The 5424-nt window shown below is 34.7% G+C and overlaps 1 long non-coding RNA gene across 1 annotated transcript; it reads right to left on the bottom strand.

The window, feature by feature from the left end:
- Window positions 1–61: 61 nt before the first annotated feature.
- LOC111382044 lies at window positions 62–5418 on the bottom strand. Its single transcript, XR_002700453.1, has 2 exons — window positions 1926–5418; window positions 62–635 (listed from the first exon to the last, which is right to left on the bottom strand). It is a non-coding gene; the product is annotated as an uncharacterized LOC111382044 (long non-coding RNA).
- Between the last annotated feature and the right edge of the window lie 6 nt (window positions 5419–5424).

The raw sequence follows: 5424 nt of genomic DNA on the forward strand, positions 1-5424 counted from the left end.
TCCAAAATATTTCATCAAAATACGAATAAATGAGTTTCACCAAGTATGATTACATCTAAAGTTAAAATAAGCAGAGCAAGCATACTATATATCTATTTTTATGCAAATAAAAAAATGACTCTTCAGTCTCGTTAATTAGACTTGCACTAATTCTCACCAAAATTATTCTCTTCATCCTCAATAGCATAATCTTTCTCATTAGCATTATTCTCTATTGACAATGGTATAAATGGTGGTACAATGAAGCTAGGAACTTTACCACATAACTGTTGTATAGAATGATGCCAAGATTGTTATGTAGAATTGAATTGTTGCTCGACAACCTTTAGCTTGTTTTGCATATTTTGTTCCATGTTTACTCGAGCCGCATTGGCTACCTTACGAGCAGCACGTTCTGCTTCCAACTCCTTCTCCAAACTGCATATGTTAGAAAAAGATGTCCCAATGTCTTGAAGGCGGCCATCTCTTAACCCAAGAATTTGACGCTCGGGCTTCGTATCTAGAACGGACATCATGATATTAATTCCAGCATCAGGATCATCTACAGGTATCTCTTCCAAAGGGGTATCTTCAGGAAGTTGTTGCTCATTTGCCCTCTCTACAAGATATTCATACTCTTTGACAATCATCTCATCCTACAAACACAACCAACAAAATATATAAAATAGTCCATAAAATTAAAATTTGCAAGAGATAAAATTTATAGATATGTTCATTAACTAGGCTAAAAGATGCAGGCAGCACACTCTCTTTTGCAAATACAAGTTCCAGTCTCCTCCATTTATGATATAGTAACATAAAATCCAATAAATTGACCCCATTTACTATGAATAGCATGAAAGCTCAAGACTAGCTAACGGAGAGAGGGGGGGCGGTGAATTGGTTATAGTAGCTTTTTCAAAATAGTTTTAAATATACAATTAATTCTCACTTAAATATAGCAATTAGTCAAATATGAAGAGGAACGAAGACTAAGATAAATTCACAAGTATTAAATAAAAACAAGAATAAGTAAAAGGAAAGAGAAGTCAAACGATATAATATGGAGGTTCGATCCAATGTAATGATCGACGTCCCCCATTACCAAGCTCTCCATCACGAATAAGCTCTTTTTCACTACATTGTTTGACTTATGGTGTAATCCAACCTTCTTACAACGCTTTCAATGACTTACAAACAAGGAGCACCATTCCTTTATAATGTTGAAATTTTCGGGACTTCAACTCGACCCGCAAGTTTGAAAAATGAGGAGTATACAAGTGAAGACTTCTCTTGCTATAAATGATATTATTAAAATTGAATACAACAAGAGAAGATGGCTAACACTTTAGTAGATAGCAATGATTGAAACTCAAGTGTTAGATAAGAAACACTTTGATAAAAATGATTTCCAAAAGTTGAATCAATCAAAGGTTATTCTAATATAAACAAGTTGAAGCAATAGATATATATATATATAAAGATGATTGAGTAGATAGATTAGTAATATCTCACTTTAACTGCTCAAGGAAGTCTTACATTGAATGCAAAATGACCTGGTATTTATAGCAGCAAAATGGTCAAAAGTTCTGTTCTATTCTACCGGACGTCCGCTAGCTTACCAGACGGTCAAATAACTGTTTTTTGTTCAGAAGTCAGAACATTCAATTTCTTGACCGTTGGACAACCTGTCATACTGGACGTCCGCTAGACCTATTGGATGCATCCTCTATATTAGATCATGTTTGGAAATTTTCCTTCTTTAAATAATATAACAAGATTTAATTTCATAAAGGATGTTTTTAACATGTTTTATGGACTTTTGGACATTTCTTAAAGTATATAATAGGTTCATGCTTTTCTTTATGCAAAAATCGTGTTTGTTGTGCGAAGAAACGTTTCTTGAGTTTCAAATGACGTATATGTCAAATATTAAAGTGTTTTACCTTAACATTTGAAATCAAGGTCTCTAAATCTAATATCTTCTTTGTTTGACTTGATGAAGTGCTCGTTGTCTTGATATGTAGCTTGGTTTCTACTTTGTCCAATTTTGCGAGAGCTTCGAAAGCATCATTTTGTCCATGCTTGTCATAAACTTCTATAATCACTCAAATACAATCGTTAAATAAAATTTGTTTTCTTATAATCAAAATAAGAAGTCAACCGTAGGTCAACAATTTCCCCCTTTTTGAAAGTGACAAACAGGAGATGATGGAGATTTAATAAGTAAAAAAATGATAAGTAACGAAATAATTCTCCCTATCTTTTGCACGTGTATTCCCCCTTACTTAAGCATTCCTATCATACATACCGTCTCATATGTATCTCATATAAACATGCATATCATCTCATATAATAAATCATGCATATTATTTATGTATAATTTTCCCCCTTTTGGCATAATCAAAAAATTGACAAATAAGAGAAGAGACATAAGTTCATAATATCATAATGAGTCCATAAAAGATAGAGTCATAATGAGTTCGGGAGTACAAAAAAAATGCATAAGATAAATGATAAAACTAAAAGCTAAGACAACGGAGGTGGTGGTGGAGGAAAATGTGTGTAAAAGTGAGCATAGAACGCATTCTACTGAGCATGCATTTCAGCCTGTAGTGCAAGAATGGCATCCTGTCGAGCCTAGATCGCGGCCTACTATGACTGGACATTCTGAAGAACACCTCTAAGCCCATCAATTGAAGTCATGAGAGAGTCAAGACGCCCGGTGAGTAAATTATACTGATCCTCAATAAAAGTGAATCCTCAGGAAGAAGATGAAGAGGTACTAATCGACGGTGGATGCAAGAGTAACGGTACGTCTTCTTCGGCATCTTCTTCGTCCTCAAACGGTAATGTGGAAGGACCCGAGGCGGGGTTGAACCCTTTAGTGTAAACCACACATTGTCCTTGAGTTTTAAATATTTTCATGCGCTTAAGGGTTTGAATATTTATTGTATTGGTGGGACGAGGTTTGATGACGGCTTCACCCTCAAGAGAGACATTGAAGTGTTTGAAATTTTTTGTTAAAAGCATACCATAGGACAAAGCTTTGGAATAACGAGAAGTGTGGATAAGTTTCATAAGACCTAAAGTAATTGTTGGGAAATCTAACCTTCGGCCAATGAGAAATGAATCGAGAATGAACAAATCAAAGTAATTAACCTCATATCGATGCCCTTTTCTAGGTAAAATAATATTTGCCATGATATTTTGCAATACTTTGTAAGGTAGAGTGAGTTGATTAGCACTAATTTTTGTGATGTTTTCAAAATCTTTCCCCATCAAACGACGACATGCGTCACTAGGGTTATAACCTTCTAAGATCGGGTGAGCTTTATGAACAAAAACTTGCGTATCACATGGTTCAAGCCTAAGAATTTCCCCAATAAGAGCTTTAGTAACAGTGGTCCTTACATTTTTAATAAGACGGGAGATACTATCGGAACGTGGTGTAATAGCCATTTTTGTGTAAAAGGTTTTCAAGAGTTGAGGGTAAGCATTTTCTTCCAACGAATGTACCGAAATCCACCCCATTTTTTCAAAGAATTCGCTTCAATAGAAAAAGCTGAAAAATCAACATTTTTACCTAGTAGAATGAGAGATTTTTCAAATGGGTTCACCGCCTCTTAAGGTTCGAAATCCGTTTCTTCGTCGGAGGAGGGCGTTGTAGGCTGATGTTCCGTAGTTTTTGCCCCTTCTCCAACTTGCTTTGTTCTCAACATTGTTTGAATTGAAGCAAAAAATAAAAACGAGAGTTAGGGCATGAGATTGGGGAAAGGAGAGAAATTTTGCCCTTTTTCAAAATTCTGATTTGGAAACAAGAGTGAAGGAAGTGGGTTGCGTAAAAATTGAAAAATTAGAAGAGTGGAATGAGGAATTTGGAGTGGAGGGTAGTGAAGAATGTGAAGGAGATGAAGAAAGGAAGAAAAAAAGTGGGAAGAAAATGATATTTTTTGCAATTTTAAAATGTGAGATTCAGTTTATCGGACGTCCGGTATAATGTGCCGGATCATTCGATATAGGAAAAAAAGTTTCTGTTGAACCAGATGACTTAGAGGACGGTCCGTTATAGTTGTCCTTTATGTATCGGACACGTCCGATAAACTCGTCAAAAAAACTTTTTTTTTTTAAAAAATAAAAAGAGCAAAATAGTCACCACATCAATTTTTTATTTCAATTTCATCAACAATTCCTAAACCTCTACGAATGTGTGTGAAATGGTCGAGAGAAAGAGGTTTAGTGAAGATATCGGCCAATTGATTTTTTGTATTGACAAATTCTAAACCAATGCCATCTTTTTGAGCATGATATCTAAGAAAATGATGTCTAATCTCAACGTGTTTTGTTCGTGAGTGCAATATAAGATTTTTAGACAAATTTATGGCACTAGTGTTATCACACATAATAGGTACATTCATCCATAATACTTGTGCACAACAACTAGCAGCGGAAATATATTCGGCTTCGGATGTAGATAAAGTAACAGAATTTTATTTCTTGCTAAACCATGAGACTAGTGCGAAGCCTAAGAAGTGACATGTTCCACCAGTACTCTTGCGATCAATAGTGCAACTAGCCCAATCGGCATCCGAATAGCTAAGTAAGTTAATGTGAGTTCCTTTTGGATACCAAAGACCTAACATTTTAGTTCCATTAAGATATCTAAGAATTCCTTTAACGGCTTTGAGGTGCGATTCTTTAGGATTAGATTGAAATCTAGCATATAGACAAACACTAAACATCATATCGGGTTTACTAGTGGTTAAATAAAGAAGAGATCCGATCATACCTGGCTATTTAGTCACATCAATATGAGTAACATGGTCATCTTTGTCGAGCTTAATTGTTGAACTCATGGGAGTGTTCATTGGTTTTAGCCCATCCATGTAGAATTTTTTGAGCATCTCTAGCAAATACTTGCTTTGATTTATGAAGATTTCATTACGAGTTTGTTTAATTTGCAAACCGAAGAAGAATTTTAATTCTCCCATCATGCTCATTTCAAATTCCTTGCTCATACTTTTAGAGAATTCTTCACAAAAACATATGTTAGTGGCACCAAATATAATATCATCCACATAAATTTGAACGATAAGCATGTCATTCTTCTATTTTTTTACAAAAAAGTGTGATATCGGCCTTTCCAACAGAAAAACCATTTGAAATTAAAAATTTACTCAAACGTTCATACCAAGCCCTAGGTTGTTTTAGCCCATAAAGTGCTTTTCTAAGTTTGAAAACATGATTTAGATATTTGTGATCTTTGAAACCAGAAGGTTGTTCAACAAAGACCTCTTCTTGAATTTATCCATTTAAAAATGCACTTTTGACATCCATTTGGTATAATGTAAAACCTTTGTAGCAAGCAAATGCAAAAAGCATAGAATGGATTCTAATCTAGCTATCGATGCAAAAGTTTCTTCAAAATATATTCCTTCCTCTTGA

Source organism: Olea europaea, unplaced genomic scaffold, assembly GCF_002742605.1.
Source record: "Olea europaea var. sylvestris unplaced genomic scaffold, O_europaea_v1 scaffold2421, whole genome shotgun sequence".
Lineage (NCBI taxonomy): Eukaryota > Viridiplantae > Streptophyta > Magnoliopsida > Lamiales > Oleaceae > Olea > Olea europaea.